Source organism: Chiloscyllium punctatum, chromosome 3, assembly GCF_047496795.1.
Source record: "Chiloscyllium punctatum isolate Juve2018m chromosome 3, sChiPun1.3, whole genome shotgun sequence".
Lineage (NCBI taxonomy): Eukaryota > Metazoa > Chordata > Chondrichthyes > Orectolobiformes > Hemiscylliidae > Chiloscyllium > Chiloscyllium punctatum.
The window spans coordinates 16,813,794-16,840,712 of NC_092741.1; the positions used below are offsets into that span (position 1 = coordinate 16,813,794).

Here is a 26,919-nt window from a genome sequence, read left to right on the forward strand (position 1 = left end):
GGAGGCAGTGGTCAGAGAAGAACACCGGCTTGACGTCGGTGGATCTGACCGAGAGCGTTCGGGACACAAACAGGTAATCTATCCTTGAGCGGATAGACCCGTCTGCCCATGACCAGGTGTATCTACGCTGCGCTCCATCTGCAGGGGTGCTGAAGACGTCGTGCAGCTTGGCGTCTTTGACCGTTTCCATCAGGGCTCTGGACGTAGCATCCGGTTTACTGTCCCCCCTGCCGGATCGTCCATCTGCATCAATGATGCAGTTGAAGTCTCCGGCCAGAATGACCAGCCTGGACGTAGCCAGCAGCAGTGGAAGCTGTTGCAGGACGGCCAACCGTTCACTCTTACCCACTGGGGCGTACACGTTGATTAGTCTCACGGGAGCGTTTCTGTATTTAACGTCCGCGACAAGGAGGCGCCCGCCTACCACCTCCTTAACCTCGGAGATGGTGAAGTTGCCTCCCCGCAACAGGATACCCAGGCCGGAGGCGCGGCTATCGTTGCCCCCCGACCACACTGACGGCCCATGGGCCCACAAGCTCGACCATCTCCTGTAACTGCTGAGGTGCGGGATCCCACACTCCTGCAGAAACAGGACATCGGCTTTGACGTTGGCCAGGAAGGCCAGCGTTGAGACACATCGCGTAGCCGATTTAATGCGACGCACATTTATGCTGGCAATTTTAAACCCCATTTTACCAGTTTACGGGGTTACCAGTGTCCATTTCCTTCTGGTCTTGCTCCAGTGGGGTAGCTGCGTGCATCCCGGTGGTGACGGCAAACTGCTGGACCTTCCCAGGGCTGAGGTAGTTGTCCAGCTCCACGCTGGAGTCATTTCCCCGCTCTGGTGTCATCGTGTCAGACCCAGGGTCCGCATCGCCCCGTTCTCCATCTGACAGCAGGCCTGTCACAGGGCCGCTGCTCCCAGTTACCTGGAGCTGTGAGCTGGTGGGTACCCCATGGTTCTCACCGGGTAGGGGGAGGCCTTCACCCATCCCCTCAGAGGGATTGACTTTTCCTTCTTGGGCAGTGCTGCCCTCCTTTCTCCCCACGGCGCTCTGCCTCTTCCTCACGTGGCAACCCTTCTTGCGCCCGTCCTCACCCTCGGAGGAGCTGCCTGTATCCTCATCTTTTAGGTGTCTCTTCCCCCTTCGCTTGGTGGCTTTGGGGCCCTCGAGAGGTTTCCTCTTCCTGTTTTTGACGATAATCCACTGCTCTGCCTCCTTTGATCCCTCCTCTTCCATTTCCTCTGTCTGTCTTGCAGGAGCTTGGGTCGGCTGCTGCATCTCCCCGCTGTCTGCCGCCTGCTCCTCTACAGCCTGCCCTTCCTTCTGGGTGCCTCCAGACACCGTTCCTGTGCTGATTTGCGGTACCTCGCTGGACTTTGTCGGTCCGCGGCTCGTGTTGCCACCTCCGGCCATCTGTGCATAGGTGGTGGTTCCTTGTCTTGGGCAGGCCTTGTACATGTGGCCCGCCTCTTCGCACAGATTGCAGCTCTTTTCTTCCCGACAGTCCTTAGTCAAGTGCAGGTTCGGCACACTTTCGGCTGCCCTGCATATGTCAGGTAGCCTCTACTCGCTCCAATTGCGAAACTCGAGGGTGGGTGGAGGATGTTCCCACTATCATCGGCCCTCAGAGTTACCCTGACCTGCCGCTTACTTGTCCAGATCCCAAAGGGGCCGATCACATCAGTGGCTTCTCCCTCAACTTGGACGTACCTTCCCAGGGAGGTCAGGACATCAGCTGCTGGAACATAGGGGTTGTACATATGGATTGTAACAACCCGGTTCCTCTGTGCAGGAAGCACACACAATGGGGTCGCTCACAAGATGGAGAACAGCGGCTCCCCTTCCTTCTCCTTGAAGACCTTCAGGAGCTGTTCGCACTGCTTCACGCTTCTGAAGGTCACATCGAAGTAGCCTGCCCCAGGGAAATCCTGCAGGCAGTACACGTCTTTTTTTTTTATTTCAAAAATATACTTTATTCATAAATGATTTGATGGTCTGTACATTGGATCATGCCATACATATGTCCATATTTACAAACACAGATTCGACTTTATTCTTGTCCTTTACAATCCTGTGCATTTTTTCAATCTTGTATATATACATATATTTGGCTGAGGCATCAGCAGAGCCCAAAAAAACGTCTGTATGGGCCCCCTGTTCTTCTTTCGGCAGGCCGATCTTACACAGTGGTCTTTCCCCACCGCGCCTTGGCGGCAGCTGCCCCAAGCTTCAGCGCGTCCCTCAACACGTAGTCTTGGACCTTGGAATGTGCCAGTCTGCAACACTCGGTCGGGGTCAACTCCTTCAGCTGGAAGATCAACAGGTTTCGGACCGCCCAGAGAGCGTCCTTCACCGAGTTGATGATCCTCCAGGCGCAGTTAATGTTCGTCTCGGTGTGAGTCCCGGGGAACAGGCCGTAGAGCACGGAGTCCCGCGTCACGGCGCTGCTCGGGACGAACCTCGACAAGCACCACTGCATTCCTCTCCAGACTTCCTCTGCATAGGCACATTCCAGAAGGAGGTGTGTGACAGTCTCGTCCCCCCCGCAGCCACTTCGAGGGCAGCGTGCGGTGCGGCAGAGAGTCCGGGCGTGCATAAAGGATCTCATAGGCAGAGCCCTTCTCACCACCAGCCAAGCCACGTCTTGGTGCTTGTTGGAAAGTTCTGGCGATGAGACATTCTGCCAAATGGCTTTGACAGTCTGCTCAGGGACCCGCTCGACAGGATCCGCCCTCTCCATTTCCCGAAGGGTCTCAAGGACGCTACGTGCTGACCACTTCCTGATGGACTTGTGGTCAAAGGTGTTTTTCCTCATAAATATCTCCACGAAGGACAGGTGATACGGAACGGTCCAACTACTCGGAGCGTTCCGCGGCAGCGAGGCCAGGTCCATCCTTCGCAACACCGGGTCAGGTAGAACCTCAGTACGTAGTGACACTTGGTGTTTGCGTACCGGGGATCCACGTACAGCTTGATGCAGCCACACACAAAGGTGGCCATCAGGGTGAGGGTGGCATTGGGCGTGTTTTTTCCCCCATTGCACCGGTCTTTGTACATTGAGTCTCTTCGGACCCGGTCCATCTTTGATCTCCAAATGAATTGGAAGATGGCCCGGGTGACTGCGGCGGCACAGGTCCTGGGGATAGGCCAGACCTGTGCCACATATAGCAATACTGAGAGTACCTCACACCTGATGACCAGGTTTTTTCCCGCGATGGAGAGCGACCGTTGCCCCCATCTGCCTAGTTTCTGTCTCATCTTCCTGATCCGCTCCTCCCAGGTCTTGGCGCACGCCCCAGCCCCCCCGAACCAAATACCCAGCACCTTCAGGTGGTCAGTCCTGACGGTGAAGGGGATAGAGGATTGGTCGGCCCAGTTCCCGAAGAGCATGGCCTCGCTCTTGCCTCGGTTTACCTTGGCCCCCGAGGCCTGTTCGAACTGGTCGCAGATGCACACGAGTCTGTGCACGGACAGCGGATCCGAGCAGAAAACAGCGACGTCATCCATGTACAGGGAGGCCTTAACCTGCAGGCCCCCGCTGCCAGGAATAGTCACCCCCCTCAGGCTCGCATCCTTCCTGATGGATTCGGCAAATGGCTCTATGCAACACACAAACAAGGCGGGTGAGAGGGGGCATCCCTGCCTGACTCCAGATCTTACAGGGAAGCTATCTGATTCCCACCCATTGATTGAGACTGCACTGACAATGTTGGTGTAGAGCAGTCTGATCCAATTTCCGATTCCCTCCCCAAAGCCCATTTTGGAGAGGACATCCCTCATATATGTATGCGATATCCTGTCAAAGGCTTTCTCCTGGTCCAGGCTGATGAGGCAGGTGTCCACCCCCCTGTCCTGCACGTAGGCGATCGTATCCCTGAGGAGTGCGAGACTCTCAGAGATCTTCCTGCCCGGTACAGCACAGGTTTGGTCCGGGTGGATCACCGATCCCAGAGCAGACCTGACCCGGTTGGCGATGACCTTTGACAGGATTTTGTAGTCTGCATTTAACAGTGAGATCGGTCTCCAATTTCTAATTTCCTCCCTCTCCCCCTTCCGCTTGTAGACGAGGGTGATGATGCCTTTCCTCATGGATTCACTCATGGTACCTGCCCGGAGCATACTGACATACACCTCCAGCAGGTCCTGGCCGATCAAGTCCCAAAGAGCGGAATAAACCTCGACCGGTAAGCCGTCGCTTCCGGGAGTTTTATTCTTTTCGAAGGACTCGAGGGCCTTGGTCAGTTCATCCAGAGATAGCGGCTGGTCCAGCCTCTCTCGTGTTCCGTCATCTAGGACCTCCGTGATAGAGGACAGGAACGACTGGGAGGCCGCGCTGTCGGTCGGCTTCGAGTCATACAGGCTGGCGTAGAAGGATTTGCTGATCCTCATGACGTCAGCCTGAGATGACGTTACCGAGCCATCTTCTTTCTTCAGGCTGCTGAGCACGGAGCTCTCTTTGTGCACCTTCTGGAAGAAGAAACGTGAGCACGTCTCGTCCTGCTCCACCGAGCGGACCCTGGACCGGAAGATTATCCTGGAGGCCTCCGAGGCAAAGAGCGAGGCTTGCTGGCCCTTCACCTCCTTGAGGTCCTCCGTGACATCCACCCCCATCGTCTGCAGCAGGAGCAGGTTCTGCATACTTTCCTGGAGCTGGGACAGTTTTCCCCGCCTCTCTCTCGCCTCCTGGACACCTTTGAGGATAAAGAACCTCTTGATGTTCCCTTTTACCGTTTCCCACCAGTCCGCTGGAGACTCAAAGAGGGGCTTCACGGTTCTCCAACCTGCGTAATCCCTCTTGAGCTCTTCGATGTTTCCCGGGGTCAACAGCATAGTGTTCAGTTTCCACGTTCCCTTGCCCGCCCGCTGTTCGTCCTGTAGGTGACAGTCGGCCAGCAGGAGGCAGTGGTCAGAGAAGAACACCGGCTTGACGTCGGTGGATCTGACCGAGAGCGTTCGGGACACAAACAGGTAATCTATCCTTGAGCGGATAGACCCGTCTGCCCGTGACCAGGTGTATCTACGCTGCGCTCCGTCTGCAGGGGCGCTGAAGACGTCGTGCAGCTTGGCGTCTTTGACCGTTTCCATCAGGGCCCTGGACGTAGCGTCCGGTTTACTGTCCCCCCTGCCGGATCGTCCATCTGCATCAATGATGCAGTTGAAGTCTCCGGCCAGAATGACCGGCCTGGACGTAGCCAGCAGCACTGGAAGCTGTTGCAGGACGGCCAACCGTTCACTCTTACCCACTGGGGCGTACACGTTGATTAGTCTCACGGGAGCGTTTCTGTATTTGACGTCCACGACGAGGAGGCGCCCGCCCACCACCTCCTTAACCTCGGAGATGGTGAAGTTGCCTCCCCGCAACAGGATACCCAGGCCGGAGGCGCGGCTATCGTTGCCCCCCGACCACACTGACGGCCCGTGGGCCCACAAGCTCGACCATCTCCTGTAACTGCTGAGGTGCGGTATCCCGCACTCCTGCAGAAACAGGACATCGGCTTTGACGTTGGCCAGGAAGGCCAGCGTTGAAACACATCGCGTAGCCGCTTTAATGCTACGCACATTTATGCTGGCAATTTTAAACCCCATTTTAACAGTTTGCGGGGTTACCAGTGTCCATTTTCTTCTGGTCTTGCTCCAGTGGGGTAGCTGCGTGCATCCCCGTGGTGACAGCAAACTGCTGGACCTTCCCAGGGCTGAGGTAGTTGTCCGGCTCCACGCTGGAGTCATTTCCCCGCTCTGGTGTCATCGTGTCAGACCCAGGGTCCGCATCGCCCCGTTCTCCATCTGACAGCAGGGCTGTCACTGGGGCGCTGCTCCCAGTTCCCTGGAGCTGTGGGCCGGTGGGTACCCCTTGGTTCTCACCGGGTAGGGGGAGGCCTTCACCCATCCCCTCAGAGGGATCGTCTTTTCCTTCTTGGGCGGTGTTGCCCTCCTTTCTCCCCACGGCGCTCTGCCTCTTCCTCCGGAGGCGACCCTTCTTGCGCCCGTCCTCACCCTCGGAGGAGCTGCCTGTATCCTCCTCTTGGAGGTGTCTCTTCCCCCTTCGCTTGGTGGCTTTGGGGCCCTCGAGAGGTTTCCTTTTCCTGTTTTTAACGATAATCCACTGCTCTGCCTCCTTTGATCCCTCCTCTTCCATTTCCTCCGTCTGTCTTGCAGGAGCTTGGGTCGGCTGCTGCATCTCCCCGCTGTCTGCTGCCTGCTCCTCTACAACTTTCCCTTCCTTCTGGGTGCCTCCAGGCACCGTTCCTTTGCTGATTCGCGGTACCTCGTTAGACTTTGTCGGTCCGCGGCTCGTGTTGCCACCTCCGGCCATCTGTGCGTAGGTGGCGGCTCCTCGTCTTGGGCAGGCCTTGTACATGTGGCCCGCCTCCCCGCACAGGTTGCAGCTCTTTTCCTCCCGACAGTCCTTTGTCAAGTGACCCTCCTGTTTGCAGTTCCTGCAGATGGTCACTTTGCAATCCACCGCCACGTGTCCCGACTTCCCGCAGGTTCGGCACACTTTGGGCTGCCCTGCATATGTCAGGTAGCCTCTACTCGCTCCAATTGCGAAGCTCGAGGGTGGGTGGAGGATGTTCCCACTGTCATCGGCCCTCAGAGTTACCTTGACCTGCCTCTTACTGGTCCAGATCCCAAAGGGGTCGATCACATCGGTGGCTTCTCCCTCGACTTGGACGTACCTTCCCAGGAAGGTCAGGACATCAGCCGCTGGAACATAGGGGTTGTACATATGGATTGTAACAACCCGGTTCCTCTGTGCAGGAAGCACACACAATGGCGTCACCGACAAGATGGAGAACAGCGGCTCCCCTTCCTTCTCCTTGAAGACCTTCAGGAGCTGTTCGCACTGCTTCACGCTTCTGAAGGTCACATCGAAGTAGCCTGCCCCAGGGAAATCCTGCAGGCAGTACACGTCTGCGGCTGTAAGGCCGCAACACTCCACCAGAACTTTCTTCACAAACACCGTCCGATCCACCGGTGTGTGCTCCTCCACCTTCTTCACAGTCACCCTGACTATGTTCCGAATGCCCTGGCCCGGGCGGCGAGTGGCTGCTGAGGCCATAGCTCAGAGGTTGGCTGGTCCCTGAATTGGCGTTAGGCCGAAGCCAGCATGAAGATCCACCAAGAGCAGGTCAGCACAACCAAACGATCCTCCAACGTCCAATCACGATCCAGCGATGGTCTCCAGCAGCTCCGACGACTCGCAACACGACCCCCGCAGTTTTTCCCCCGCCAGCACGCTTCTGCTGCGTCGAACCTCCAACACTCGAGCAGAATCTCTTCCTCTGGTCCTCAGGAACGACAAATGCCATCCCGTATTCCCAATTTCTCCGCCTCCGCCGTATCTGCTCCCAGGAGGACAAGTTCCACCATAGGACACACCAGATGGCCTCCTTCTTTAGAGACCGCAATTTCCCTTCCCACGTGGTTAAAGATGCCCTCCAACGCATCTCGTCCACATCCCGCACCTCCGCCCTCAGACCCCACCCCTCCAACCGTAACAAGGACAGAACGCCCCTGGTGCTCACCTTCCACCCTACAAACCTTCGCATCAACCAAATCTTCCACCGACATTTCCGCCACCTCCAAAAAGACCCCACCACCAGGGATATATTTCCCTCCCCACCCCTTCCCGCCTTCCGCAAAGACCGTTCCCTCCGTGACTACCTGGTCAGGTCCACACCCCCCTATGACCCACCCTCCCATTTTGGCACTTTCCCCTGCCACCGCAGGAACTGTAAAACCTGTGCCCACACCTCCTCCCTCACCTCTATCCAAGGCCCTAAAGGAGCCTTCCACATCCATCAAAGTTTCACCTGCACATCCACCAATATCATTTATTGTATCCGTTGCTCCCGATGTGGTCTCCTCTACATTGGGGAGACTGGGCGCCTCCTAGCAGAGCGCTTTAGGGAACATCTCCGAGACACCCGCACCAATCAACCAAACCGCCCCGTGGCCCAACATTTCAACTCCCCCTCCCACTCTGCCGAGGACATGGAGGTCCTGGGCCTCCTTCACCGCCGCTCCCTCACCACCCGACGCCTGGAGGAAGAACGCCTCATCTTCCGCCTCGAAACACTTCAACCCCAGGGCATCAATGTGGACTTCAACAGCTTCCTCATTTCCCCTTCCCCCACCTCATCCTAGTTTCAAACTTCCAGCTCAGTTACTGCCTCCTTGACTTGTCCGACCTGCCTATCTTCTTTTCCACCTATCCACTCCATCCTCTCCTCCTTGACCTATCACCTTCATCTCCTCCCCCACTCACCCATTGTACTCTATGCTACTCTCTCCCAACCCCCACCCTCCTCTAGCTTATCTCTCCATGCTTCAGGCTCACTGCCTTTATTCCTGATGAAGGGCTTTTGCCCGAAACGTTGATTTCGCTGCTCGTTGGATGCTGCCTGAACTGCTGTGCTCTTCCAGCACCACTAATCCACATATTATGTACAGGCCACCAAACAACAGTCAGGATGCGGGGCACAAAATACACCAGGAAATAGAAAAAGCATATAAGAAAGGCCATGTTACAGTGATCCTGGGGGATTTCAATTTGCAGGTGGACTGGGAAAATCAGGTTGGTAGTGGATTACAAGGAAAGGAATTTGTGGAATATTGACGAGATGGCTCTGCAGGATTATCCCTATTCCCTTTGTTGAACAAGGGAATAACATTTGCCACCCTCTAAACATCTGGCCAGTGGATAGTGAGGACACAGACATCATCGCCAAAGGAGCAGCAATCTCTTCCCTCACATCCTGTATAAAACTTGGGTATATCCCGTCTGGCCCAGAGGACTTATTTATCCTCATGTTTTTCAAAATTTCCAGCACATCCTCTTTCTTAACATCAACCTGTGTCACACTGACCTCAGAAACATCAAGATTCCTCTCAGTGGTGAACATGGAAGCAAAGTATTCATTAAGGACCTCCCCTACCTCTTCCGACTCCAGAAACAAGTTCTCTCCACTATCCCAGATCGGCACAATCCTCTCTCTGGCCATCCTCTTGTTCCTCACATAAGTGTAAAACGCCTTGCGGTTTTCCTTAATTCTACCTGCTAAGACATTTTCATGCCCCCCACTTCTAGCTCTCTTAAGTCCATTCTTCAGTTCCTTCCTGGCCACCTTGTAACTCTCTACAGCCCTCTACATTCCTGAAGAAGGGCTCATGCCCGAAACGTCAATTCTCCTGCTCCTTAGATGCTGCCTAACCTGCTGCGCTTTTCCAGCAACACATTTTCAGCACAGCCCTGTCTGATCCTTGCTTCCTCAACCTTAAATAAGTTTCCTCCTTCCTTTTGACGAAATGTTCCACATCTCTTGTTATCCAAGGTTCCTTCACCCGACCATCCCTCCCAATCCAGCACTTGCAGCAAGTGCTCCCTAAACAACCTCCACATTTTTGTTATGTATTTCCCCGAGAACATCTGTTCCCAATTTGTGCTCCACAGTTCCTGCTGAATAGCATTGTAATTCCCCCTGCCCTAATTAAATAACTTCCCCTACTGTCTGCTCCTATCCCTCTCTATGACTATAGTAAAGGTCAAGGTGTTGTGATCACTATCAACAAAATGCTCTCCCACTAAGAGTTCTGGCACCTGACCTGGCTTGTTGCAAGCATCAAATTCAATAAGGTCTCCCCTCTAGTTAGCCTATCTCCATTTTGAGTCAGGAAACCTTCCTGGACACACTTGACAAATAGAAGAAAGTGAGGATTGCAGACGCTGGAGATCAGAGGCTGGAAAAGTACAGCAGGTCAGGCAGCATTCGAGGAGCAGGAGAATCAAAGTTTCAATCAAAAACCCTTCATCAGGAATAAGGGCTTTTGCCCAAAATGTCGATTCTCCCACTCCTCGGATACTGCCTGACCTGCTGTGCTTTTCCAACACCACACTCTCAACACCTAAAAAATGACAGTTTGATGTTTGTCTATATTTTGAGAACAACTTGAGGGTATAAAGTATAAAAACATTTTTTTCAAATTAGAATCGACAGAAGACAATTCACTCCATTCCCAAAGACTGAAGTTTATTGTCCATCCAATTTTGAATATTTGATGCTGTGTGAATAACACAGTGAGTCGTCTTTAACTATCGTGTGAGTTACCACCTTCGTGCAGTGTAGTGATGTGCACAGTTGTGATTCAATATACAGCTGTGTTCTTGTCTACCGCCTAGTTTTCAGGTGTTTCTACCTTATCCTCAATGACACGTGCTGCAGCAACTGACTCACAGTTTCGTCTTGTGTTAGTATTAACTCATCTCCACAACTGTAAATATAAAGTGGTGATGACGATTTCCCTTTTGTGATCTTTATCGTTCTTCCATGAACATTTTCCTCTGGGAATGTGGTGCCCTGTGGGTTGGACCAATCTCTCAGCATTCCCTTTGTCAATTTTGACTGTTGTTCTGCTGTAAACCTCGTGTTGGAGCACTCTGATATTCAAACAAAGCCTTTTCCTCATTCACACCCCCTAACACTATTCTCCCCAGATACGATTATAGCCACTGACAGAGGCATTGAGACAGAGACTCCTCTTCTAAGATCTGTCAGCACAAACCTGATGTGATTTAGCTTCTCGGTTCGGAGAAGTCCAGCCTCATGTTGATTTTAATGCTTTGAAGTTTAGGCTCTACAAAAATGCAGAAATAGACTTTTCAACCCCTTGAGACTATTCCCATCCTGTGGTCCGTCCAAATGTCATTCCAGTTCCCACTCCTCTCTCTTCACATTCCATGCTCCAGGCTTCTCTTCCCCTTCCCTAGTTGCAATCTCTCCAAGACCTTTTCCCAGACCACGTTCCTAATGCCAGGGATCATTCCCTCCAATCTAAGGTGGTGTGGTATCCTCATGCCATGTGGTATCACTCTCCCACCCACCACCTCGTTCCTGCTTGGTTCAGGATTTACCACAAGATTTGTCACTGTTCCAGGGAGTAAAGAGCCTGGGAGAATGACAGGTACGCTTTGCATCTCATGTTGTAAAATCTGCATTTAGTCAAATTCAGAGATTTGAATGGTCCAGGTATGGATAGAGTCCCTTTAAGTCTCATAATATTTTTCTACATCTCTCATGACTCAACATTAAAATATTTCATCACCATTGAGATACTATTGAGAAAAGGGGCCAATTGATATTCCTCTTAGTGCAAAGTAGAGTTAGCTCAGTATCTTTCTCATGAACAGCGATGTTGTAAATGTTGGCCAACATATTTGGTTCAGTCATTTCATATTGCATAGTGTTTGTTGTTTCCTCTTGGGGTGTTGGAGATTCTGACAAGATTGGTTTCTATTGTCCATTCCTTGATGCCCAAAGATGGTGGTGAGTCATCTGTTTGGAGTCCTCCATTCCTGATGAAGGGCTTTTGCCCGAAACGTCGATTTTCCTGCTCCTCGGATGCTGACTGAACTTTTCCAGCACCACTCTAATCTGGACTAAACGTTGGTCAAATCTGGACCACCCAATATTCACTGAAGTAAAATTAGACTCAAAAGGCAGACCTGAAACTAAATTCCAATTGTACGTCCATACATCTACAAGATCTGCATTTCAGAGCAATGAGCTACACTTTAAAAGTGGTGGGCATTCACGTTGAAAAATCAAGCTGGAAAAAACTTGAACAGACACATATTTGGTTTAGTCATTTCACATTACACACACAGCGTTTGTTGGTGCCTCTTGGGGTGTTGGAGATTCGGGCAAGATTGGTTTTTATTGCCCATTCCTTGATGCCCAAAGATGGTGGTGAGTCATCTGTTTGAATTGCTGTCGTCTGTACGGTGTCTATACACCAGCATTGTTAAGGTAGTTGTTCTAGGATATGAAGCCAGTGATGGTGACACAATGGAGAGTAATGTCTCAGAGGGAAACTTGGAAATGATAAGTGTTCCCATCTACCTGCTGCATTTGTCCTTTGAGTGTGAATGAGGACGAACACCTGAAGAAGCTGCAGTATCTCACTGCATCTTGTAGCAAGCACAGATTGACAGAACAATGTTCCATTAGAGACAGGAATGGAGTACTGAAGATGGGATTCCGGTCAAGGAGATTGGTTTATTGTGGACTGTTGTGTCTACTTTCTGGAATGTTGTTGGGAATGCACCCATCCAGGAAATTGGGAATTTCATTACACACCAGAATTGTAAGTTTTACCGAGGTTTGTTTATACAGAGGATGAGTCAGTGCACAATCTCGAATCTGGCCTGATAGAAACAGTATTGATTTGGATGGTCGAGTTCAGCTTCTGGTCAATGAGAATGACCAGGAATTTGAAACTTGGACCTAACAGTGTTAGTTTGATCAGACATGGTCACTGCCTGGCACTTTCACCACATGGATTTCACTTGCCATCCAGGTATCAAAATTGTCCCACTCTGAATTGCTGGGTGTCATCATGAACTGCTTCATTATCTGAGAAAGAAAGAACGAACCTGAAGAGCCCAGTCAGTAAAGAACAGCCCCACTGAGGGGATTATTTAACTCTGTGTTCACCATTGAGGAAGCAGGATTCAGAAAGACTCATTTTTTTCTATTTCATGAATATACTTTATTCATAAAAATATCTTTGCATATATACACATTGTCACAAATGCAGTTCAGTTCTGTACAGTATCATATCAAGGAAACAAAAGAAACATTGGAGTTTGATTCTATTATAACAAACCAAAGGCATCTCTTACATATATAGGACTATATTCACATGCATTTGAGGCATTCACATTGCAGGAGGGTCTGGTACTGTAATGGACTCCTATTTAACTGCAGCAGGAAGACCTCAGACAGTGCTCTTTCCCCACTGCGCCTTGGCAGCAACTGCACCAAGCTTTAGTGTGCCCCTCAGCACATAGTCCTGGACCTTGGAATGTGCCAGTCTGCAACACTCGGTCTGACAGAACAAGGAGTTGACCCTGACTAACAAGTTTCAGGCAGACCGAACAGCTTCTTTCACTGAGTTGATGGTTCTCCAGGCACAGTCGATGTCTATCTCGGTTTGTGCCGCGGGGAGCAGACCGTAGCACAGAGCTCTGTGTCAGAGCTGCTTGGAACAAACCTTGACATAGCCACTGCATCTTTCTCCAGCCTTCCTTTGTAAAAGGCACATTCCAGAAGATGTGTGACAGTCTCTACCCCTACCCACCCCACTTCGAGAGCAGCGTGCGGTTCCACAGACCAACAGGGCGTACATGAAGGATCTCACAGGTAGTGCTCTTCTCATCACCAGTCAAGCAATGTCTTGAAGCTTGTTGGAAAATTCTGGTTGGAGTGACTGACAGTCTGCTCAGGGAACCAAGTGACAGGATTTACCTTCTCCTATTCCCTCAGGGTCTCGAGGACACAATGTATTCACGACTTTGAGGTCAAAAGGTGTTTCTCTTTGCAAATGTCTCCATGAAGGACAGGTGATACGGAATGGTCCAAATACTTGGAACATTCCATGGTAGCCAGGCTAGGTAGAACCTCAGTACATAGTCATAATTGGTGTTTGTGTATCAAGGGTCAATGCACAGCTTGATGCAGCCACACGCAAAGATGACTAACAGGATGAGGGTGACATGGGTACATTTCCCCCCTCTCCCTTTTATCTTGGGTTTTGTACATGGAGACACTGCAGACACAGTCCATCTTGGGTCTCCAGATGGAGTGGAAAGTGGCTTGGGTAACTGCAATAGAGCAGGTTCTGGGAATGAGCCAGACCCACACCATGTCCAGCAGAAAGAGTGCCTCACACCTATTGACCAGGGTTTTATCTTATGACAATGGAGAGGGAGGGGTGCTCCCAAAAGCCCAGTTTCTGCTTCACCTTGGCAAAGTGCTTTTCCCAAGATTTTATGCACACCCCAGTCCCTCAGAATCATATTCCCAGCACCTTCAGGTAAATCAATCCTGACGATGAAGGGAATGAAGGATTGGTCAGAGAGCAGAGAGCACCTTCCAAAGAACATGGTCTTGCTCTTGCCTCGATTTACCTTGGCCCCAGAGGCCAGTTCAAACTGATCGCAGATGCTCATGAGCCTACACACTGACCGTAACACCATAAGATGTAGGAGCAAAAATTAGACCATTCAGCCCATCGAGTCTGTTCCACCATTCAATAATGTCTGATACATTTTTCAACCCCATTCTCCCACTTTCTCCCCGTAATCCTTGATCCTGGAGAACCTATTGATCTCAGTCTTAATTATACTTAATGAGTTAGCCTCCACAGCCTTTTGTGACAGTAAATTCCATAGATTCACCACTCTGGCTGAAGACATTTCTCCTCATCTCTGTTCTAAAACAAATTACCTTGACTCTGAGGCTATATCCTAGAGTCCTCATCACTCCTACCAACGGAAACATCTTCCCAGTATCTACTCTGTCCAGGCCAGTCAGTATTCTGTATGTTTCAATTCGATCCCCTGTCGTCCTTCTAAACTCCATTGAATCTAAACCCCGAGTCCTCAAACGTTCCTCATATGTTCAGCTTTTCATTCCTAGAACTATATTCACGAACCTCTTCTCAGCATGCTCCAGGGCCAGTACATCCTGCTGAGATATGGGGCCCAAAATTGCACACAATGCTCCAAATAATGGTCTAACCAGGGCCTTCTAGAGCTTCAGAAATACTCACAAGTCCTCTTGAAATAAATGCCTTCACTGCATTTGCCTTCCTAAGTACTGACTCGACCTGCAAGTTTACTTTGAAAGAATCCTGGACTAGAACACCAAAGTCTCTTTGTACTTCAAACTTTGGCATTTTCTACTCATTTAGAAAATAGTCCATGCTTGTATTCTTGCGACCAAAGTGCATGACCTCACACTTGAGGGAGAGAGGGCAGCCCTGCCTGACTTCAGATCTGTTCGGGAAGCTTTCCGATTCCCACCCGTTGATTCAGACTGCACTAACGATGTTGGTATAAAGCAGTCAGATCCAAAATGTAAATTCCCTCTGCAAAGCCTATTTTGAAGAGCACATCGCACATGTGTATGCGTGACATCCTGTCAAAGGCCTTCTCCTGGTCCATGCTGATGAGACAAGCATCCGCTCCCACTGCCCTGCAAATAGGCAATCATCTCCCTGTGGAATGAGAGACTCTCAAAGATGGTCCTGACTACTACGCACAGATTTGTTTGGGTGAATGACTGATTCCAGAGCAGGCCTGACCTGGTTAGACAGGATTTTGTAGTCTACATTCAGCGATGATATCAATCGCCAATTTCTAATCTCCTCCTTCTGCTTGTAGAGGAGGGTGACAATACCTTTTCTCGTGGATTCGCACATGCTACCTGACAGAAACATGCTGTCTTCCACCTCCAGCGGTCCTGGCCAATCAAATCCCACAGAGCCAAATACAACAGCAGTAAGCCACTGTTTCTGGGCGGGTTTTATTCTTCTCTAAAGGACTAGAGGGCCTTGGTCAGCTCATCAAGAGATAGCACAGGGGAGAGGCTGGACTAGCCACTGTCGTCTAAGACCTCAGTGATAGAAGACAGGAGCTGGGAGGCCGTTCTGTCTGGGAGCTTCCTGTCATCCCGACTGGCATTTGCTGAGGTTCAGGAAGTCAGAGGGAGATGTTACTGAGCCATCCTCTTCCTTCAGGTTGCTGAGCACAGAGCTCTCCTTGTGCATATTCTGGAAAGAGAACGCAAGCACGTCTCATCCTGCTCCAAGGTGGATTGGAAGGTTATCTTGGAGACCTCCGAGGCAAAGAGCGAGACTTGCTGACTCTTCACCTCCTGGAGATTCTCCGTCATATCGACCCCCATCGTCTGTCGCAGGAGTAGGTTCTGCATGGTCTTCTGGAGTTTGGACAGTTTTCTATCCCTCTCTCTTGCCTTCTGAACACCTTTGAGGATAAAGAACCTCTTGTTGTTTCCATTGACTGTTTCTCACCAATCCAATGGACACACAAAGACAGGCTTCATGACTCTCCAACTATGTAATCCCTTTTCAGCTCCTCAATGTTTTTTTGGGGTCAACAGTTTCACATTCAGCTTCCACTTAACCTTGCTAGCCTGCTGGTCGGCCAGCAGGAGGCAGTGGTCTGAAGGGAAAAGAACACCAGTGTGAGGGATCTGACTGAGAACATGTGGGTGATAACAGGAAATCTATGCTTGAGTGATGATGAGGTGCCAGTGTTAGATTGGGGTGGACAAGGTCAGAAGACACATGACACCAGGTTATAGTCCAAAAGGCTTAGTTGAAATCACAAGCTTCAGGAGCGCTGCCCCTTCGTCAGGTGAAGCAAAGGAAGCACACAGGCACAGATTTGATAACCAGAGAGATCAAAAGATCGTACAAATGGTGTGAGTGATGACCCCTAACACTCTTGATCAGCTGCAGAGACCTATTATTCAGCTGGTCCACATGCCACTCAAGCTCCACAACGCAAGTCAACTCACCGATTGAGACAGAGGTGGATTTCAGAGATACATTGTTGAATAGTGGAATAACATTGACTCCGATGGATAGAAAATGTTGGATCTCAGTTGATTTGTCACTGTTGTACATCTCTACTGATTTTCTGTTCTATTAATCTATAATACATATCTGAGCTGATAGTATCCATTTTACAGTATGCCCAAAGCTCTTATTAGGCTGGAGCGTGACTTCCTTACTGGGAGCATTGAGAGCAAGGAAAAGAGTATGTTGAGTGAAGTTGATTTGTCTCATATGGAAGAAACCACTGTGACAGTGCTATTCTTTCTGTATTAGCAGGGAATCTATCAGCCTAACACTGTGGGAGCTGAAAGTATTTTACAAATCTGGAGACTTTCCGACTTCCCTGCAGTCAGCACTCCGAGTTAATTATTTCAAAATCCATCTCAAAGTTGACATGAAGGAACCTGTTCCAGAAACAAATTGCTGCTCTTTGCCTCTGGTGTTTCATGTTGCTGATTAATTTATTCAAAAAAGAAATCCTCCAAAAACAGCATGAAAATATCTAAGCTCACTGCTCAAACTGCAGATCCACCTGAAAATGCTGAGAATTAAACAGTGATTTCACCGATCCAAGGGACCATCGATATTTTGAGTTTTTGCTTCACTCTGTCTGTCATCCTCAGGATGATAATTGTAAGAACAGGAGCTGATCAAGAGGCAGCTGATATCTGCCATTAAGTTTGCTGCCTTCAGTCCCAGCTGCCCATTTCATTCAAATTCAGTCTCATCAGGAGCTCACTGAATTGCCCTGTTTTGTGCCAGTTCATTTTCACTTGTGTCAGAAAGACAATATGTCAGGGTTTGTTTGATGATGATTCTTTACAGAATCAATTGTTCAACTATTCGGAGGGCAGCAGGTAATCTCAGCAAAATGCTGAGACTGCATTCCCATCATCTCTCACAGATGGAAGGATGACAGTCAGTTTGCTGATCATGTTTGTTTCGGAGTCCTGTAGGAAAATGCAAAGTATGTTTTACAGAGAGGGAGAATTCCTACTTTAAGAAATTACATTAAATGTAATTCCATTTCCAAGTATGATATGCCAGCTGGCTGCTCAATTGCTTCTTATCCAAAAGGAGAGAAATGGGGCAGATCCAACAATAAGTTAGTCAGACACAATTCACGATATGGACCAAAATACATAATTTAATTGTCCAGGAAATGAGTTTCATTAACTTTCCCTAAAACACCAATTCAAATCTTTAAAAAGCATATAACTTCCAGATTATTGTCTGATGGCATCTTGTAAAGTGTAGTTTGGTTGGTGAGTTTGTGGATGACACAAAGATTGGAGGAGCTGTGGATAGTGAGGTGGGTTACCAGACGATGCAGGAGGATGTAAATAGGCTGAAGACACGAGATGTCGGTATTGCTCGCTTGAAAAAGTTTAAAAAGTAGTTCAGTGATTTGATCTATAATCAGTGTTCTGATCACCTCAGCAGCTGTTCAGGAATAGAGAGTTTTACTGCACATTCTCAAGTCACAAACATAGAAGATAGCAGCAGCAGGAGACTATTCAGCCCTTTGTGATGAGTGGTGGGGGAGGCTCAATCATGGCTGATCATTCAACTCAATAGCTCATTCCTGCCTTCTTCCAATAACCTTTGATGCCATTCATTCCAAGTGCTATATCTAGCTGCCTCTTGAATACATTCAAATGTTTTGGCATCAACTACTTCCTGTGGCAATGAATTCCACAGGCTGCCCACTCTTTGGGTGAATAAATACCTCATCGCCATCCTAAATGGTCCACCCAAATCCTCAGTTGGCAACCCCTGGTTCTGGACACACACACACACACTCGGGAATATCCTCCCTACATCCACCCTGTCTTGCTTGTCCCAATAGAATTTTATACATCTGAACTCCAGTGAAAACAACCCTAACCTCGTCAATCTCTCTTCATAGGTCAGATCCGCCAACCCTGGAATCATCCTGGTTAACCTTCGCTGCACTCCCTGGAGAGCAAGAGCATCCTTCCTTTGGAAAGGAGACCAAAACTGCACGTGATATTCTAGGTGTGGCCTCACCAAGCCCTATACAACTGCAAGAACACATCCCTGCTCCTGTACTCAAAATCTCTTGCAATGAAGGCCAACATACTATTTGCCTTGTCAGGGTTTGTTTGATGATGATGATTCTTGACAGAATTATTTGTTCAACTATTCGGAGGGCAGCAGATAATCTCAGCAAAATGCTGAGGCTGCATTTCCATCATCTCTCAGATGGAAGGATGACAGTCAGACAGTTTGCGGATCATGTTTGTTTCCAAGTCCTGTATGCTTACCTTCACCAACTGGGCATTTTCAAAAAACTCAATCAAGTTTGCGAGACGTGATTCCCCACACACAACGCCATGTTGACAATCCTGAATCAGTCCTTGCCTTTCCAAATACATGCACACCCTGGCCCTCATTATTCCCTCCAACAACTTGCCCACCACCAACATCAGGCTCACTGGTCTGCAGTTCCCCGGCTTGTCTTTACCGCCCTTCTGAAACAGTGGCACCACGTTTGCCAACCTCCAGTCTTCTGGCACCTCACCTGTGACTATCGATGATACAACTATCTCAGCAAGAGGCCCAGCAATCACTTCTCTAGCTTGCCACAGAGTTTTCTGGTACACCTGATCAGGTCCTGGGGATTTATCCACTTTTAACCGTTTCAAGACATCCAGCACTTCCTCCTCTGTAATATGGACATTTTGCAAGATGCCACCACCTATTTCCCTACAGTCTATATCTTCCATATCCTTTTCCACAGTTAATACTGATGCAAAGTATTCATTTAGTATCTCCCCCATTTTCTGTGGCTCCACACAAAGGCCGCCTTGCCGATCTTTGAGGGGCCCTATTCTCTCCTTAGTTACCCTTTTGTCCTTTATATATATTTGTAAAAACCCTTTGGATTCTCCTTAATTCTATTTGCCAAAGCTATGTCCCCGCTTTGCCCTCCACATTTCCCTCTTAAGTATACTCCTACTTTCTTTATACTCTAAGGACTCACTCGATCTATCTTGTCTATACCTGATACATGCTTCCTTCCTTTTCTTAAACAAATCCTCAATTGCTTTCATCATCCCACATTTCCTATGCCTACCAGCCTTCCCTTTCATCCTGACAGGAATATACTTTCTCTAGATTCTTGTTCTCTCATTTCTGAAGGCTTCCTATTTTCCAGCTGTCCCTTTACCTGCGAACATCTGCCTCCAATCGGCTTTTGAAAGTTCTTGCCTAATACCGTCAAAATTGACCTTTCTCCAATTTAGAACTTCAACTTTTAGATCTGGTCTATCCTTTTCCATCACGACTTTAAAACGATTAGAATTATGGTTGCTGGCCCCAAAGTGCTCCCCCACTGACACCTGCCCTACCTTACTTCCAAAGAGTAGGTCAACTTTTGCACCTTCTCTAGTAGGTACACCGACATACTGAATCAGAAAATTGTCTTGTACACACTTAACAAATTTGCCTCCATCTAAACCTTTAACACTATGGCAGTCTCAGTCGATGTTTGGACTGATTCAAGATAGTCAACATGGCATTGTGCGTGGGAAATCATGTCTCACAAACTTGATTGAGTTTTTTGAAGATGTAACGAAGAAGGTTGATGAGAGCAGAGCAGTAGATGTGATCTATATGGATTTCAGTAAGGCATTCAACAAGCTTCCCCATGGGAGACTGATTAGCAAGGTTAGATCTCATGGAATACAGGGAGAACGAGCCATTTGGATACAGAACTGGCTCAAAAGGTAGAAGAGAGAGGTTGGTGGTGGAGGGCTGTTTTGCAGACTGGAGGCCTGTGACCAGGAGTGCCACAAGGATCGGTGCTGGGTCCTCTACTTTCATGTCATTTACATAAATGATTTGGATGCGAGCATAAGAGGTACAGTTGGTAAGTTTGCAGATGACTAACGTAGGCGGCACGGTGGCTCAGTGGTTCACACTGCTGCCTCACAGCGCCAGAGACCCAGGTTCAATTCCCGCCTCAGGCGAGTGACTGTGTGGAGTTTGCACATTCTCCCAGTGTCTGTGTGGGTTTCCTCCCACAGTCCACAAATGTGCAGGTTAGGTGAATTGGCCATGGTAAATTGCCCATAGTGTTAGGTGAAGGGGTAAATGTAGGGGTATGGGTCTGGGTGGGTGCGCTTCAGCAGGTCGGTCTGGACCTGTTGGGCCGAAGGGCCTGTTTCCACACTGTAAGTAATCTAATCTAATGACACCAAAATTGGAGGTGTAGTGGACAGCGAAGAGGGTTACTTCAGATTACAACAGGATCTGGATCAGATGGGCCAATGGACTGAGAAGTGGCAGATGGAGTTTAATTCAGATAAATGTGAGGTGCTGCATTTTGGGAATGCAAATCGTGGCAGGACTTATACACTTAAATGGTAAGGTCCTAGGGAGTGTTACGAACAAAGAGACCTTGGATGCAGGTTCATAGCTCCTTGAAAGTAGAGTCGCAGGTAGATAGGATAGTGAAGGCGCCATTTGGTATGCTTTCCTTTATTGGTCAGAGTATTGAGTACAGGAGTTGGGAGGTCATGTTGCGGCTGTACAGGACATTGGTTAGGCCACTGTTGGAATATTGCGAGCAATTCTGGTCTCCTTCCTATTGGAAAGATGTTGTGAAACTTGAGAGGGTTCAGAAAAGATTTACAAGGATGTTGCCAGGGTTGGAGGATCTGAGCTACAGGGAGAGGCTGAACAGGCTGGGGCTGTTTTCCCTGGAACGTCGGAGGCTGACCCGATAGCGGTTTACAAAATTGAAGGGCGTGGATAGGGTAAATAGACAGTCTTTTCCCTGGGGTTGGGGAGTCCAGAACTAGAGGGCATAAGTTTAGGGTGAGAGGGGAAAGATATAAAAGAGACCTAAGGGGCAACTTTTTCACGCATAGGGTGGTACATGTATGGAATGAGTTGCTGGAGGATGTGGTGGAGGTTGGTACAATTGCAACATTTAACAGACATTTGGATGGGTATATGAATAGGAAGGGTTTGAATGGACATGGACCAGGTGCTGGCAGGTGGGACTAGTTTGGGTTGGGATATCTGGTCAGCATGGACGGGTTGGACCGATAGGGTTTGTTTCCATGCTGTATGACTAACTGGTGAACAAGGACACCCAGGTCCCACTGCACACTCCCCTCTCAATTTACAGCCATTCCGGTTGTAAACTACCTGCTTGTTTTTGCTTCCAAAGGGAATTACCTCACATTTATCCAAATTATACTGCGTCTGCAAATTGATTTGTCCACTCACCCAACCTGTCCAGATCTCTGCATCTTCATCACAGCTCATTCTCCCACCCAACTTGCTATCATCTGCAAACTTTGAGATGTTATATTTTGTTCCCTCATCCAAATCAGTAATATATATGGTGAAGAGTTGGGGTCTTAGCACTGATCCCTCTGGCACTCCATTAGTTGGTGTCTGCCAATTTGAAAAGGACCCATTAATTCCTACTGTTTCCTCTCTGCCAACCATCTCAATACACTTCCCGCAATCTATGCACTTTAATCTTGCATAATAATCTCTTATGCAGGACGGTGTCACTTTCAGAAAGTCCAAATATGCCACATTGTCTGGATCCCCCTTGTCAACTCTACTAGTTACATCACAGAATGCCAACTGATATCTCAAGCATGATTTCTCCTTCATAAATCCATGAAGACTTTGTCTGATCCTGCCACTGCTTTCTAAATGCTACTCTACAAAGCCCTTAATAATGGATTCGAGAATTTTCCCCACCACCGATGTCAAGCTTATTGGTGTATAATTCCATGGCTTTCCTCTATCTCCCCTTTTGAATATTGGAGTGACATTACCTAACCACCAATCGACATGGACTGTGCCAGAGTCTCTGGAATCCTGGAAGATGACCACCAATGCATCCACTATTTCTAGAGCCACTTTTCTGGGATGTAGATGATCAGGCCCTGGTTATTTATCCACCTTCAATTCCCTCAATTTTCCCAGCATCATTTCTCTACTAATATTGGTCTCCCTCAGTTCTTCCCTCTCACTAAATCTTGCATTCTCTGACATTTCTGGCATCTGACTTGTGTGCCCTTTTGTGAAGGCAGAACCAAAGTATTGACGCAATGATTCCGGTCTCATTACACAGTAACCAGTCTAAGATGGCCTGCTCTCTCGTTGATTCCTCCACATATTGGTCAAGAAAACCATCCCATATACATGCCAGGAATTTCTCCTCTATGGCATTGTGGCCAATTTGATTTGCCCAACCAATGTGCTGATTAAGTTGCTGGAAGCAGCTGGTTTTAAAGATATTGCAAATAAAAATGGGAGCTTCCTCACAGTTCAAAGGACACAATAGACTGTCAACGCCTGTCGATGTGCAAGACAGGCCAAGGGAACTTTTAGTTTTCTTCGGAGCCTTTGTGAAGGTCGTGAGGAAATTGTTGTATCCAACAGGAACTGATAAGGGAAGGCGAGGTGGAGTTGTATCGTGAAAAATTCATGAAGTGATAAATATTCAGATCAGAGCAAGATTTATCACAGATGTAATTCCAGGGAAGCAACAAATTCCAAGATGAATGTTTTTGTTTGATTTTGGAATACTTTGAGAAATGAAATAGAGGCAGTCATCAAGATGTACAATTCAGAAACAGACCCTTCAGTCCAACTCATCCGTGTTGACTTCATATCTGAAATTAATCTAGTCCCATTTGCCAGCATTTGGCCCATATCCCTCGAAACCCTTCCTATTCATATACCCATCCAGATGCCTTTTGAATGTTGCAACTGTATCAGCCTCCTCTTCATTCCATACACACACCATGCTGTGCATGGAAAAGTTGCTTCTTGGGCCCTTTTAAACATTTTCCCTCTCACCTTAAACCTATGCACTCTAGTTTTGGACTCCATTCCGCTAACTATTCAGCCTACCCATGTGCTTCATGATTTTATACACGTCAATAAGGTTCCCTCACCGGTCGACCCAGCCTCCGATGGTCCCGGGAAAATAGCCGCAGCATGTTCAGCCTCTCCCCATCGCTCAAACCTCCAACCCTGGCAACAGCCTTGTAAATCTAGCTGAACCATTTCAAGTTTCACAACATCATTCCTATAGCAAGGAGACCAGATTTTAAGGTAATATTCCAAAAGTGGCCGAATAAATGTCCTGTACAACTGCAACAGGATTTCCCAACTCCAAATGCTCAATGCACTGAACAATAAACGCAAGCGTACCAAATACCTTGTTGACTACCCTGTCTACTTGCAACTCCACTTACAAGGAAAAATGAACCTGCACTCCAACGCCTCTTTGTTTGGCAAGTTACCCAAAAACCTTACCATTAAGGTAGGAGTTCTGCCTTGATTTGTACTAACAAAATGCAACACCTCAATGTTCTCTAAATTAAACTCTATCTGCCACTTCTCAGCCCATCAATTGAAGGTTCCATTTTACCTTGAAGTAACCTTTGCTGTCCACTACACCACCAATTTTGGTGTCATTTGCAAACCTACTAAACATACCTCCTATATTCACATCCAAATCATTTATAAAAGGCAGTGGACAGAGCACCGATCCCTGCGGCACACCGGTGGTCCCAGGCTTCCTTCTGCAAAGCAACCCTCCACTATCACCTTCTGTCTCCAACCTTCGAGTCAGTCAAGTGTCCAAATTGCTCGTTCTCCCTGTATTCTATGCGATCTTATCTTGCTAACCAGTCTATGATGGGGAACTGTTGTCAAATGCCTCACTGAAGTCCAGAAAGGCCACATCCATCACTCTGCCTTTATCAATCCTCATCACTCAATCATGTTAGTGAGACACAATGTGCCACGCGCACAAACTCTCCTTAAATCAGTCCTTACTTTTCCAAACAGGTTTAAATCCTGTCCCTCAGAATCCCCTCCAAGATTCTGCCCACCACTGATATCAGGCCCACCCCTCTGTAGATCCCTACCTTTTCCTTTCCACTTTTCTTCAATGTCAAAAGAAAGTGAATAAATTCTCTTCCTCCATCTTTTGTTCTGACAGTTGCATGCACGTGGCCATAAAACTTCCCCAATTTGCTTTCCTGACTTTCTTAATATCATTACAACACATTCTCATTCCAAGTATATAATGTACATTGGGACACGATAGACACAGCAGCACAATTCAACCATTCTGCCCACTGAACCTACTCTGCCATTCTGTCATGGCTGATGGTTTCTCAACCCGAATTCTCCTGCTTTCTCTCCTTAGCCCCTAATCCCTGTAAACAGGTACAAGTAGAATTAAGATTGTAGCTATACTGTTGGCCACAAACAATAACTAATGGAGAGAGTTTGTGACAGGGCAATGCTGACCCAGTGAGAGTCTGTGCTACAGAGATAGGCAGCACACCAGTGAAAAGCTGTGTCAGGAGCAGGATGTCAGTGGGAGTAGTTTTGAAGGGGAGGGTCACTCAGCCCTGTAATCCCAGGAGAGGACAGGAGGACACAAACAAGATCTTTGAGATATTCCAGTCACTGGGCAGTCAGCACCCACACTGACCTAATCTACTACTCAGTGAGTAAATGATGGTCTGTCCATGATCAAACAGCAGAATAGGTCATGAAATCATTGAATCCTCACATTGTGAAAACAGGCCATTCAGCCCAACTAGCTAAGAAGAACACCTCACCCAAACCCAGTCACCTACCCTATCCCTGCATTGACCATGACCAATCCCCCTAACCTGCACATCTTTGGACAGTGGGAGGAAACCTGAGCACTTGGTGTGAACCCATACAGGCACAGGAAGACCATGCAAACTCCACACAGACACTCGCCCGAGGATGGAATTGAACACGGGTCCCTGGTGTTGTAAGGCAGCTGTACTAACCAATGTGTAACTCAGCTCAATGGAATCCCCTCAGCCCCAACTCTGGATAGACCCTTAATTTCACATACTTGTTTCATCAAATTCAAACATCATCATCTGTCATGGTGGCTTTCACAGAGTTGTCAAGATGTACAGAACAGTCCAACCCGTCCATGCCGACCAGATATCCCAACCCAATCTAGTCCCACCTGCCAGCATCAAGCCAATATCTCTCCAAACCCTTCCTGATTCATATACCCATCCAGATGCCTTTTAAATGTTGCAATTCTCCCCACGTCAAGGCGTGCTGGCCAGCCACATTTTCTTTGCTGCTCTTTCTCTTGATCCCCTTTGTTTTTTTTTCTCTCTTTTCTCTTTGCTCTTCCTCCTCCGTGCGTGCTTCCCTCCCTCCCTCCAGCTAGCCCTTGCCCACCAGGCTCCTGTCGTCTCCCACATCCCCACACAGGCCAACTGCAAGACCTCCCCCTGCTTCATAGGGCTGCAGCCTGCATTCTCTCATCCTTCCACACTCCTCCACGCCTCCATTTCGGAATGGCAGGCAGTGACCAGTGGGGTACCGCAGGGATCAGTACTGGGACCGCAGCTTTTTACAATATATGTTCATGATATAGAAGATGCTATTAGCAATAACATTAGCAAATTTGCTGATGATACTGAGCTGGGTGGCAGGGTGAAATGTGATGAGGATGTTAGGAGATTACCGGGTGACCTGGACAAGTTAGGTGAGTGGTCAGATGCATGGCAGATGCACTTTAATGTGGATAAATGGATGCTTATCCACTTTGGTGGCAAGAACACGAAGGCAGATTACTACCTAAATGGAATCAATTTCGGTCAAGGGACAGTACCGAGAGATCTGGGGGTTCTTGTACACCACTCAATGAAGGTAAGCATGCAGGTACAGCAGGTAGTGAAGAAGGCTAATAGCATGCTGGCCTTCATAACAAGAGGGATCGAGTACAGAAGCAAAGAGGTTCTTCTGCAGGTGTACAGGGCCCTGGTGAGACCACACCTGGAGTACTGTGTGCAGTTCTGGTCTCCAAATTTGAGGAGAGACATTCTGGCTATTGAGGGAGTGCAGCGTAGGTTGACGAGGTCAATTCCTGGAATGGCGGGATTACCTTACACTGAAAGACTGGAGCGACTGGGCTTGTGTACCCTTGAGTTTAGAAGACTGAGAGGGGATCTGGTTGAGACATATAAGATTATCAAAGGATTGGACACTCTGGCGGCAGGAAACGTGAGTGCCGAAACAGAGGACACAGCTTAAAAATACGGGGTAGACCGTTTAGGACAGAGATGAGGGGAAACGTCTTCACCCAGAGAGTGGTGGCTGTGTGGAATGCTCTGCCCCAGAGGGCAGTGGAGGCCCAGTCTCTGGATTCATTGAAGAAAGAGTTGGACAGAGCTCTCAAGGATAGTGGAATCAAGGCTTATGGAGATAAGGCAGGAACAGGATACTGATTAAGGATGATCAGCCATGATCATATTGAATGGTGGTGCAGGCTCCAAGGGCAGAATGGCCAACTCCTGCACCTATTCTCTATTGTCCTCCTTTCCTGACTGCCAGCCGCAGACAGCGTGCAGCCCCAATCCCTTTCTTTCCCTCTTTCTTGCTGATTTTGGCAGCGCTCCGCTCTCCTCCC

The 26,919-nt window shown here is 48.6% G+C and overlaps 1 protein-coding gene across 1 annotated transcript in view; it reads right to left on the bottom strand.

The window, feature by feature from the left end:
* yipf3 (Yip1 domain family, member 3) overlaps positions 1-26,919 on the bottom strand; it is a 788,655-nt gene that overhangs the window by 425,255 nt on the left and 336,481 nt on the right. The window lies entirely within an intron of this gene.